The sequence below is a fragment of the Euprymna scolopes genome, chromosome 33 (genome assembly GCF_053919585.1).
Source record: "Euprymna scolopes isolate OS-2025 chromosome 33, ASM5391958v1, whole genome shotgun sequence".
Classification (NCBI taxonomy): Eukaryota; Metazoa; Mollusca; class Cephalopoda; order Sepiida; family Sepiolidae; genus Euprymna; species Euprymna scolopes.
The window spans coordinates 19,923,328-19,937,291 of record NC_136514.1 but is presented as its reverse complement, the minus strand read 5'-3'; the positions used below and the strand labels follow the sequence as shown (position 1 = coordinate 19,937,291).

At 34.7% G+C, this 13,964-nt stretch overlaps 1 protein-coding gene across 1 annotated transcript in view; it reads right to left on the bottom strand.

Moving 5' to 3' along the window:
• The window catches only part of LOC145258166 (WD repeat-containing protein 37-like), a gene marked incomplete in the record, with an annotated part of 749,116 nt that overhangs the window by 335,271 nt on the left and 399,881 nt on the right, over positions 1 to 13,964 (bottom strand).

The following is a 13,964-nucleotide window of genomic DNA, read 5'->3' as shown; positions in this document are numbered from 1 at the left end:
TTTTTAGCAGCTTTTGTCCAGATGTGGCAGCAGTACTCCATCCTTGGACATACTTGGCTTTTATATAGATAGAGAATTGCATCAATAGTGAAATATCTTCTGGAGCGGTAGAAGGATCCCACCATTTTCCCAGCATCCTTGGCAACAGACCTGATGTACGTGTTCAAACCCAGAAGCTTGTCAAAACATGGAGCCTCCCCAAGACGAGAGCCATCCATTTCAATTGATGCCAGATTGGGATCAGAGCGTTGATGATGTAAAGATAGAAGCTTGGTTTTGCATGCATTAAAAGTGACCACCCACCTCTTCCCCCACTGTACCACGCACTCAAGATCAGAGGAGAGAGAATTAGAAAGAACTTTGTCATTTACGGCCTTTGATGTGTTGCCGTAGATGGTCGTGTCATCAGCATAGATGTCAACGAATGAATTAAGTATGTGTTTTGGGAGATCATTGCTGTAGACCAGGAAGAGAGTTGGGCCCAGGATGGACCCCTGAGGGACTCCAGCATTAATACTGTGGGCTTCTGATTTCTGCCCATCAACCACTACTCTTATGAACCTATCGGAGAGAAATGATTTAATGATTGAGAAAACATTTCCAGTGATACCGTAGCTGGAAATCTTGTGAAGTAGGCCATACCTTATCAAAGGCCTTCGATATGTCAAGAGCAATTGCTCTGGAAAGGAAGCCTTTGTCAAGAGATTCACTAATCCTATGAGATATAACCGTTAGCACATCTGCTGTAGATCTTGCAGAACGGAAACCATATTGCATGTCACCAAGAAGGTTGTTTCTGTTGAGGTGGTTGACTACTTCTTTATTTAACATGGATTCCAACAACTTACTCATGACACACAGGAGACTTATTGGTCTGTACTGAGAGGGAGATGACTTTTCACCTGAATTCTTAAATACAGGGCATACTGATGAGGTTTTCCAGAGTGTTGGAAAGCACTTCTCCTTAAGGCAACGCTTAAACAGTTTTATAAGTATGGGGGCAAGTTCTGGTTGGAGCTTTTTCAGCACTATAACTGGAATGCCGTCAGGGCCAGTTGCTTTACTGGAATCAAGGTTCTTGATTAGCTTGGCGACCTCACGCACAGATATTTGTATGTTGCATAGTGTGTTGTCTGTTATAGGGGGAAATACCGGGAGTTGATGGCCTTTGTCGCATAGAGTAGAATTGACTGCAAAGTTCTGGGTAAATAGTCTGGTCTTGTCTGATGCTGACGAGATGACCTCAGGTCCATTGATGATGGTTGGGATAGAACGCACGCTTCTGTTCAGGATCCTGTTTGTTATATGCCAAAACTGGTGGGAATTCCAAATATTTCTCATATGTTATATCTCTCTCTTCAGTTTCCATACATAAAGTAAATTTCACAGTGTATAAGGATTATTTGATACTGGAGATATTCATAATCGTACCCTATTTCCGAAAGAGGGGAGATATAACACATGAGAAGTATTTGGAATCAAGTCTCCCATTGCTGTTATTTCAGATCATTTGAACCCATAGTCATAAGTTTTAGTTTCCCCTCTATCAAGGCCAGAGGTTTGGGGGAAATATAATGTAATGATGGGACCATTCCAATCTTGTATTACCGATTCTGTTCTAAATTACAGATTCTTTTAAAATTTCTAAATATTTAGCCATAGAATAGCTATATTTTTTAGATTACCATAAAAACTCATGTAATATGTGCATATATTTTTGCAAACATAGAAATATACTGGGGGGGGGGTCTATAGATTTTAGTTCTAATAATTGTTTAGAGTCAATAAATATTTATCATTAGTTACTGCAATCGAAAATTAAGCTTTAATTTTTTTTTTTTTTTTTAAATCATTTTTGGCATCGGAAAATAGGTACAAATTTTTCCAATTTTGATACAAATTATAATACCCCATAAGTTCTGATTTTTATGGTTTCTGATTCAATTCCCAAAACTAATTATATATATAAGAAAAAAAATAGCCAAGTCAACAAATCACAAAATATACAAATCACATTAAAAAAAAAAAAAAATACACAAGTAAACTAATATTTCGGTTCTTTTATTCACAAAAAATTCATCATGCTGAAGTTGATGTTAATAGAAAGGAAATCTTAATCTAGTTACGTGATTTTATCAATCAACTCTCTTCCTTTGTCACCCTGATATCTATCTAGTCCCGCTTCCTAATATTTGATCCCATGCATAAAAGGTCTCAAAAATACCAGTGAAAGTGCACAGAGGAACCACCCGAAGACGGTTAATGTGCACTAATTGTTCAACCTGCAAAGGATGTTTATTCCGAAAGCCGTTCTTAACATGGGGAGGTTGGGAGTGTTTATTCCGAAAGGCACTTTCTTATTTTCAACCTCCCTGTAATCAATTTCTTAAAGGTAAGTCTTCAGGTGGTCCCGCAGTGCACTTTTACCAAAATACCTTCTGAAGAAGTTTCTATTAATTAAAGAAACGAAATATTAGTTTACTGATGTTTTATTATTATTATTATTATTATTATTATTATTTAGTTTTGTCCTTTTTTAGTTTCTGGTTTTCAAGTTTATTTTTATGTTTTGCAGTTTTTTTTTTTATTCCACTTTTGTTCATCCCAAATATCACTAATATCATAAGGGACTACTGTGATAAGGGTTAAGTTTATAGAGGACAACCTAGGTGGGGAGTTGGGCAGCAAGATATCTGTTCACATTGCATGTAAATTTCTGCATGTTGATGAAGTCAGGAAATTGGGAGCAAAAAGGGAATTCCAAAGGCAAGCAGTTTTAGGCAAGAAGTTATGAATGTAAAATCTTCCCAGCGTCTAGAGTATCTCTACAATTAATCAAAGCAATACAACATGGCGGTGATATGACTAATAGTGTACGTGGAAGGGAGAAATGAAATTATTTTTTGCCGTTCAATAAAACAAACTCTTTTGTATTTATTTATATCGATAAACATTAAAATTTTGGGAATTTCGATACAATTTTCTTTTTATTTATTGTGACCACAATGAAAAATCAATTTGCCTTTTCACTTACAAATTATATGTAGAGCACAACTTGTTGTAAATCAAATTAGTCCCTTTAAAGAAAAGAAACATTTGAACACAAATGCTAACTAATTTGCCCAGAAAATCAAACAGCATTAGGTCACAGAATCATTGGCAAGATATCATTCCGGTGTATTAGATTTTTTGTCTATAATAATTGATGAACTCTATTTAAAGCTAACAAAAATAAAAATAGCAACAGTAGAAACAGAAAAAAAAAGTGCAAGCCAAGCATGCGGGTGGGGGGGGGGCCTTCACGAGTGAAAAATTTACTTTCACCATGACTAATGTTTGTGCAAAATTGTAAAAAATTCAAGGAGTGGTTATTGAGAAAAGTGCAAACAAACGAACAGACAAATGATTTTGGAGCAATTTTGTCCCTATAATGCCTCCTACAAAAGGGGTGGGGACAACCAGAGCTACCTCAGAAAATCTATTCTAGCAAAAATTTACTTTCACCATGACTAATGTTTGTGCAAAATTTCAAAAACATCCAAGTCGTGGTTATTGAGACAAATGCGAACAGACGAATGGGAGTGAATTACTAGGTCCAATCCCTCCTTTGCTGGGAGACCAAAAAAACGATTTTGGTAAAATATTTAGTTTTGCTTGCTGAAATACTTAAATTTTGATTGGTTAATGAAATCTGTTCAACTAATCTGAATAGTCTGGGTACCTATCAAACGTTTCTATATAAGCATAAACCAGGGGAGAAGGATGAAAGCTTGCCAAATGAATCCTTGTCAGTCAAAACATAAATACTAAGGCGGTAGCGAACAGCTGAAATCAACCCTGGCTAAGATTTCTCAACGACCAAAACAATCCACATTCATCTATATCACGGATATATACAAGGTACAAGGAATATTTCTTCAGCAGTCGAGAAGCGAGAATCAGTTATCAATAAATTGTTTATCCACAAAGCCATTATCTTTGAGAAAATGAATCGGTAGCACCAAAAAAAAAAAAAAGTCCCTTCGAGAACTGAGAATCAGCTATCAACAAATAATTCACGATTGTGTGATCAACAAAATGGATCGATAACCCATACAAAAGCTGGTTATTTGTGATCCAAGTAAACACACTATTATTTATAAAATGAACAAAATGACGGAGAAATCCAGTGGACATTTATCTTTGTGGGTTTGAACCACACATGCTACCATAGCTATTAACAAATTGATCATCCACAAGGTCATTATCTTCATCGACACAATGAATCGATTACTCCAGCAAGAAATATTTCTTCAGTACCCAGCAATCAAAGATCAACTTTCAACAAATTGATAATCCACAAAGCCGTTCACTTCATTGACAAAATCAATCGATAATTCAAAAACATTTCAACCCTCCAACAATCAGCTATCAATAAATAATTCACAATTCCATTTGAATTCCAACCAATTAAGAAATATTGCATTTCTCCTAGCTGGCGAGACCTGGTGATTTGTGATCAAAGTAAACAATATTAAAAAAAAAAAAAAAAAAAAAAAAAAAGACTGCACATTCCACGTACTACCACAGCTATCAACAAATTGATAATCCACAAGGATTTAAAAAAAAAAAAAAAAAAAAAAAACTGAATCAAGAATTCCAACAAGATATATTTCTTTAAGACACGACAATCAAAAATCAAATATCAACAAACTGATAATCCACAAAACCATCATCATCTTCAACAAAATCAATCAATAATACGATAAAAAACATTTCTTCAAAGCTCGACAATCACAACTCCGTTATCATCAACAATAATTTACAATTCTGTTATCATCAACAATATGAATCGATGACCTCAATCAATTAAGAAATATCTCATTTCTACCAGCAGAGGAGATCTGGCCATTTGCGATCAAAGTAAGCAGAATATTATTTAAAAAAATAAATAAATAAAAAAAAAAATATGACTGAAAATTCCAATTGACATCTTTCCACATGGTTACGAACTACCACAGCTATCAATAAACTGGATCCACAAATGCATTATCTCCACTGACAAATGAATTAATAACCCCAATCATCTCATTTCTTCAACAGACGATAATTCTCCTTCCAGTTTTATATCAACAAAAACAATGTAAGATTATGAAATAACTTCTGCTATTACTACTGTAACGTAGTTAGTACATGTCAACACTCGTCCCCACACATTGTATGCAGATAGTTGCAAAGAAACAAAGACAAGGAAAAAAAATTTTTACTTATTTTTCAAATGAAACTTAAATTTATTTACAGGTACTACCAGAATAAAATCTTGTTTTTTTTTCAAAAGTTTTCTTGTACTCCAATGTGGTTGTCTTCAAGTCTAATGTAAACAAGTTTTTGATGAGCTGTTTCATATAAGTTTACAAATTTACCGAAATTCCATTACTAACAATTGCTATATTGTCCAATTTCTACTGTATACTCTTTAACTCTTATCCTCGAGTAGCCTCTTGGCTTTGATAAGTGGTGATGCCTATGTAAAAAAAAAAAAGACTGCCATATTGAACATGTGGTACTCTTTGTCCGGCCATATTTAAGACACATCTTTCCCTTTTTCACGGTAGTATTTTCAAATGTCGGAAAAGTGCATTGTTCATGTGGTATTCACGTTAAGGGTGTGTGTTCCTTGATAGAAGCGTTAAGTTTGAATAAAATACGTATTAGATACGTTTGAAGCCAAAAAACAACGCATTGTTACGAAAACAGATATTTTTGTTAGAAATCTACAAATCTGCTCCACCAACATGGCAAAAAAAATTAAAAAAAAAGGAAAGGAAAGAAGTTCTGAGGATGAAATGTAACTTCGAAATATCTTTGTAGATTTCAAACAAAAATAGATATGCTTGTTTTCGTAATAATGCGTTGTTTTTGGTTTCAACGTATCTAATATGCATTTTATTTTATTCAAACTCAATCAACGCTTCTATCAAGGAACACACACCCCCAACGTGAATACTGCATAACCAATGCACCATTCCGACATTTGAAAATACGTCTTTCCTTGTTGCTCTCAGGTCACATGTGTAACCCGTCTATTTCTGTCCTTCTCTGCCAAGTTTTTCTTTTTTATAATCTTTTTCTTTTATTCTTTCTCACTGTGACGTCACCTCGCAACGGACCTGGTTCTGGCTGGTCCTCTTCAGTTTGGCCCATGTCATTCCCATGGAAAAGAAACATTGAGGCCGAGACCAGGGCTGCCGGAATGACACTACTACTATCAATACGTAAATCAAAACAAAATTTCTTTTAGCAAAATTTGTCATTCAACAGACGATAATACTTGTTCCAATTTCATCTGAAAATGATTACATATTACAACCAGTTAAAAGTTCATCTTGTTTGTTTCTTTCTCGTCACCATACACTTATTAGCAATACAACAATTGCAAAACAGAACTATTTAACTTAAAATCAAAACAATAAAAAACAATAACAAATAAGAGCTAATTAACAAAAGGTTTTTTTCAAAATTAATATGCAAATTACTTAACCATCAACTGATATCGCATATGCATATGCCTGTAGAGGTCGATGTTTACACACCAACGTACAAAATCAAAATGCACAAATGCAAATGTCGTCTGTACATACAGTATCCTGAATAAAAACAATTATATTTTGAACCAATCAGAAAACTTTCTGAATTTATTTGAAACTAGCCTGGATGACCAGCGTTGCCCAGGTGTTTGTAGATGTGCGTTGAGCAAAAAAAAAAGTGGCAGTAGGCAGGCAGTCTCGAACCTGTATTGCAAAGGAGGAAAAGAATCTGGGGGGGGGGGCGTGTTGCGCCCATCGTCAAACTGGAAACAGTGTAGGTTTAAATTAAGGCTAGACAATCGAAAAGAGGCAATGATATTCGAAAATATCGGCAAAAAAAGCGACTCCTCCCTGTAGAAAAGTGCCCAGTTGAGGGTGAAGGAATTAATGTTTTTGGCCAATTTTTGTCATCCGAAGAGTTGAGCTTTAAAATGATATGGATCTTGTGAAAATCTGTCGCCTCTGTCGAAAGTTTTTGCAAGACATACAAACATTGAAACAGACAGGTGAGATTTATATTATAGACTAGCGGGGGTACCCGGCATTGCCCGGGTGCTTGGAAGTGTGTGTGTAGGGAGGAGAGTAAAAAATTCTTAAAATATCGGAAAAACCCAAACAAAAAAAACAGCCAACTAACGTAAAACTTTTTTTAAAAAATCGGAAAAACAAACCCCCTCCCTCCAAAAAGGGACAGCGTTGCCCGGGTGTGTGTATGTTGGAGGGGGTGCAAAGAATAAGCGAATTAATAACCCTGTTTAAACTTTTTAAAAAAATCGGAAAAAACAAAACAAATAAAACAGTGAACGGACATAAAACTTCTTTAAAACAATCGGATAAACAAAAACCCGAAAAAAAATAAAAACAAAAAAAAAAACACAGCGAAAAAAACAAAAAAAAAGCGAAAATACTGGTATACATAACCTCGTTTCAATATTAAATGTTTAAAAGTCGATAAAAAAAGTATATCTGATAAATGGGATTGTCCGGAAAAGGCTTTTTATTGAGTGGGTGGGGGCTTTTTATATGCTCCCTAGATTATCATATCTATGATTTACAAAGGGAGGTCGCATCTATCTTTTATTTGAAGACTTTTACATGCTATTTTCGCAGTATTTATCATTCTCCGCATGTTTGTTTAGCTTTTGCGTATATAAGGGAAACTGAATCCATTTACAAGGGAGTCTTCTTGGCACTCATGCCGAGAGGTTCAGGAAAGCAATGAAAATTGCTATTCATTTGGACACTCCTCTTTTTATGGGAAGCTGGGGGGAAACAAACTGGCTTGCAGCCAAAGTTTCCCCTATTGCATACCGTTTGACCTCATTAAATTCACGCACCTGTCACTTAACTTTTTATGTCAGGTTTTTTCACATTTTCTTTTTCACCTTCGCATCTAGGGTTTGGGTTCGAGCCTACCTCCCTACCAAAACTTTTTTCTTTTAAAACACCTGGGCAACGCCAGGCACCCACATTAGTATCTATAATATAAAAGCAAGAATGTATGTGCGTTGGCTTGGGGGGGGGGGGCTCAGAGAGGTCACTAAATCTTACAACTTTTTATAGACTGTCTAGATTACAATATGTCCGATTTACGAAACGAGGTCGTCTAAATCTTTCTGCAATTTCATTTTCTCTACTACTACTATGGTGTGATGTTTGACCTAGAAAACCACACGCTGGCGTTCGTTTAAGCATCTGCTTTTTTAAACGTTTCATTTCACCCTTCCTCACTTCTCTGCCCACGTAGTGTCAGGCTATTCACCTCAAGGCTTCAGGTTCGAGCCTACTTTTCTTCCAAAATGTTTTTTTTTTTTTTTTTTTATCCAGGCGACGCTGGGCACCCCCGCTAGTTTGCTTATAAAGCCTGTAAAGCTTTTTCACTAAAAATATTTCTGTGAATCCGGCTCATCCCAAAAATACTTCTATTACGAAACACTCAAAGTAAACCCCGAAACTGATGCAGTCTATTGTGTAAAGTTTAATTAACTTGAAATACGGTGTTTGGACTATATCGTTAGTGTGAGAAATGGGCCCACGTTTCACATATATTCATTTAGATAAAACTAAAAGCAAAAAGAAAGGAATATGAATCTCAGCTATTTTTCTAAATTCTTGAAACTCATCAGCGGTTGGTAGTTTCCATGGCAACAAACAAAGACAGCAGATAAACAAAAATAAAACAAGACTTGATTTATGGTTTTCAATACAAAAGGTTTTTTTTTTTTTTTTTAATAACAGATTTCTCTTTTGGGGAATGCAATTCTTTTCCTATTTTAAAAAGATTTTTAGCTTATTTTTTCCCCCCCATTCTCTTAACATGAATAATGATTACAAAAGAAAAAAAACATCAAACAATTGACAGCATGAAATATTTATTGCATGACGAGAAAAAAAAATGCAATTTTAAAAACTAAAACTTAAGAATATTGAAACATAACTTTTAAAGTTTCATTCCATTAAAAAAATATCACTGAATTAAAAACCGCATCAATAAAAATATTTTTTTTTAATCTTATTCATTTCCAAAGAGAGGAGACACAAGTGAAGGAGGCTCTTTGGAATTCAATATGGCTGAAATAAACGTTATAGCTTTTTAAATGAATAACAAGGAATTGATAGACTTCAAAACCTTAGGTGATGCCCTTTTCTCTTCCTTGCAACCTTTTTCCCCCAAAGAAGGGGGGGGTTATAAGCCTGTCTCTGCTCTATCGTTATTTTCATGGCAAGTGCTCGTCTGAGCTCCAATCTATGGTACCTCCCTTGCCAAACTTTCACAAAAAAACACTCGACTAGCTACAACTACTATCAACAATTTCCCTCAGTCTCACTCTGTGCCTAAATTTAAACGTGGATTCCATGAAAAAAGTTTCTTTCTTAACACTGTTCCACTGGTCTGCTTCCCAGCTGACTGCAGTATGGTAGCCTTCAAGTCCAATGTAAACAAATTCTTGAGCTGACCCCTTAAATAATCAAATTCCATCCAGCTTACACCATTAACAATTACTACGCTACTACCTTACATTCATTAACCTTTATCCTCGAGTGGATTTCAGGCCTTGATAAGTGGTGACTTTCTTGTAAAATATATGGCTGAAATAAAGGTTATGGCTTTTTAAATGAATAAAAGATAAAGCTTTTTTTTTTATTATTATTATTATTATTATTATTTATCACCCATATAATATTAATATTATTTAAATTAATAATGCAATGTGATATTTTTGCATGCATAATTTGCATAGCTATTTTTTAAACGTTTGGTTTTGTTTTTTTGTTTTACGGCATATAAACCATTTCCAGGTTATTTAATGCCGAATCCAGTAATTTTTGGGAAAAGGTTTTATACTTCAAGTTCTTTATATCTTCAAATATTTATTCATGGTGTTTGGTTTGATTGCTTTGCAGAATAAAAATAGTTTTGTTTTTTGACTAGGCAGAACATGTTTTGCAAAGAAAAGGAAAAAACAAAACAATAACATCAATGTATTGTAATGTTTTGTTCAAGAAGACAGTATCTTCAGACAGTCTGATGTGTAGCACCAGATGCCCCAGCAGATATTACCACTCCAAGACAACGTCAACCTGGGAGCAATAATAACTCAGGGGTAACACCATATTCACCACAGCACCCAAATGGGTTCTCACCACTAGATGTCTTAAGCTCATATAAAGGACGTACCTTTTAAAACAGTTCATAATAAATTAATGTTTGGTTCTTTCATTTGTAATTTTATTGTCCTATTCTTCCTATGTATTATTTAATTGGAATTCATTATTGAAATGAGTATTATTTATTAATTTGTTTTATTGTGGACTATTATCCTCATCTTTCTCAGATGTTGTTTCGCAACGTTTTAGCCAACTATTCCTCTGCCCTTCACCAGGTGGTAACCGCAACGGGATAGGAACTCCAAATCTCCTAACTGCATTCTCAGCAATTACTGCCATCCATAGTTGTTGTCATCTCACCACGTTTTTGGCCAAGTAAGCCTCTGGCTGGCTGGCTTTGGGTAGGATTGAAACCGCTATCTTCAGATAATGCTCACCTGGAACCGTAGAGATTCAACGTCTCTATCCACTGCGCCACAGGAAGGATAAATTATTAAACCTTTTTAAAAATGTTTGATGATTAATCCTCCGAGCATTAATCTTAATTAAACTAGAAAGAAAAATTAAGCAAACATTCAAAAGGGGAGAGGATAGTAATTTACTCGTTAATCAGGTCACATTTTCCTCTTTATATATATATATATATATATATATATATTTAAATCTAATGAAAAGATTGTATATTAAAAAAAATACCCCCCACACCCACACAATTTTTCTTTTCATTTTTTCAGTGTTATATAAAAGATGAATAAATTCTTATCAAAATTACTAAAATGTTAATGTCTATTCACACCAATAGATATCGAAGCAATCTGGGCAATTTTAGTTTTTCAGTACAGACAGCGTTAAATATCAAATATGGCGGCCACAAACCAATAACTGAATTATCATCTTGAAGTCATCTAAATGAATTAAGTTGTTTCCATTTATCACACCTATATTGCTATCGAAAAGGCTTACTTATTTAAATAATGCAGCGAAATATTTGGAAATACTCTCTCTCTCTCTCTCTATATATATATATATATGATTGCAACGTCTTGTCAGACGAGTGCCACTCCCTCAGGTACTGAAAGTCCATGAGCCGAAAATGACTTTAGTCCTGTCGGCAAAATTCACACGCACAAGCAGACATGACACTGAAGATGGTCACTAGTGTATATACATATATATACATGCACACATGAAGGCAAAAACTTTTTTAAACAAATATATATGCGCATACATAAATATATCGAAAGAGGTTTGTGTTTACTATAACCTTTTTATGCAAATATTACGCAAGTATGATTCATGTAGACTATCTGAATGAATATAATTACACTCAAAGTTAACAAAAGATGATCATCCCATGAGAAAACCAAAAAAACTAATAGGAAATTGATTACTGGTGGAACAAATGCTACTTTTGTGGATTAAATAAAGGATTCCGTTAAAAATTTAGTGCAGATTCCAGAGTCTGTACCGATTCGATATAATGTTACAGTACGGACCTGAATTCATACAAAAATTGGAAACAACTCTATACTCTTTCAGTTTCATAAAAACATCACACATTTTAAATTCTAACGACTATAGTTCGTCTAAACATTGAACAAAAACATTTTTTTTCACCATTTAGCTAACAACCATTGCGAAGATATGCCTGAAGAAGGTCGAAGATTACATCGGCCACAACGTTGTGATAACAACTAAAATGAGAATAATAGTCTGAATAATCCAAATATTACAGATGAGAAGTTCTTGAGGAGGGGGGGGGTCATGGAAGTTGTACTTGGTTTTAAATACACTGAGGAAGAAATGAAAGTTTTTTTTTGGGGGGGGGGGCAATAGCTAGACTAGGATAAGGATTAATGAGGTTAGTTTGATGATGAAGAACACTATGAGAGGATTGAAAACGATGAAATTCAGAAAATTTGATTACATAAAAGGATGATTTGACAATTATTTATTTACATTGGACTTGAAGACAGCCATGTAATCTGCAGAGGAGCAGTTCCATTGCAATGTCTTCCAAAGTAAAAATAAAATAGATGAATTTGATTACATAAGATGGTTCGACAAGTATTTATTTACATTAGACTATAAATACCTGTCCATTCTATCAGCCCAGGATTTTTATCCTCAGCCCTCAAAATCAACAGAGATTAGACCATTCTTGTAATGAGCTGGTCCCTGTTGATGTGCAGTTCTAGGAGGTCCACCCTCCCAGGCTTTGCCTTCTCTCTTTGATAACGGATTAGATTATTGCGAATCGCCTAAGGCGCCCATACCGGAGAATGCCGATGGGGCTGACTAGGCACTTTTTGCTGATCAAAGTGCCCCTCCTCAGGTGCACTTACTTCTCAATCCACCTTTCGGATCCTGGTGTCACAGTGGGAGAGAACTAAATACCACATCTATACCTGGGGTCAGGGAGTGGAAGTGTCTGTCAGAAACTACAAACCTGAGTGGAGCTGAAAATGGCTATAGCAATTACACTATCCATATTGAAAACCTTCATTGCACTTGGCTTTTTCTTGAACTATGCCTAATGAACACAAGAGTCCTGAAAGGATAATTTCCTTTCTTGTGTGCATATAAGCACATAAAAAAGGAGGAATCTTCGTCAACAGAAGAATAGGGCGACAGCATAAAAAAAAATGTTACATGCCTTTTCTTTAAAAAAAATAAAATGGCTAAAAGTACGTTCTTTGAAAACCTGAATCAAATGTCACATAAAAACAAGGAAGATTTATGAAATAGATCAAAGTATTTTTATGAGATTTTCTTTTTTTGTTCCTTTATATATTAATTGTTTTTTTAAGTACGAAGAAAACAATTGTATCAACTTTTCAGATGTATCTAAGCATCTTTATAAAAGGCTCAGTCCGTCAGTCAACTACGCTCAAGTTTGAAATAACAATTCTAAATATATCCACATATCTTTATAATAATATCGAGCATTTCATTTAAAAAGTATACATTACAGTGACTTGAGTGTACCTCGGTGTGATATTTTTGGAGTAGATACTGGCTTCTATCACTGTCCAGTAGGCAAAGACTCAGAGTATTCGTCTACGAAAGGTACTGAAGAGTTCGTCTACCACTATAAGTTACTACTACTAATGATAATAATAATAATAATTTACCGTCCCAGCAGCCCACATAGTGAACATCAAGGAGACTGAGAAGCAATTAAAATACAGAACTGGCCAGAGAACTAAAAGGGATACAAGACATGAATAACATTAATATAACACCAGTAATTATAGCAGTACTATAAGCCAGTTTTTACTCCAAACCTGGCATGGTCAAACTGATAAAACCTTACTGCATCCAACAGAGATTGTAATGGAGAATTTTTTTTTAATAAAATACTTTATATTTGCTTTTGTAAAAACTTAAAATCGGGCACTTTGTGTTTTTCCAATTAACTTATAAGAATTTGCCGTCCCAGCAGATCACAGAGTGAACATCAAGGAGACTAAAAAGCAAAGAAAATATATATAAAACAGGCCAGAAAACTGAAAGGACACGGAGCATGAAGTTCAGATAACACCAACAATCGCAGGAGCATTAAGAACGATTTTGAAATCATTGAAAAAAAGAATGAGAAATTGGAATCAGCAGGAAGGCTAAGATGATACAATGGATAGCAATAATAAAAACGGCTGAAATCTTGAGAAAAAAATCCAAGCATTCAGAAAACCAACCCACATAAACTGTAGCCGCTAAGCAATAACTTGAATACTGCAACAAAAATAAAAGAAAAACAGAACACGACCACAAAGAACCAAGAAAACT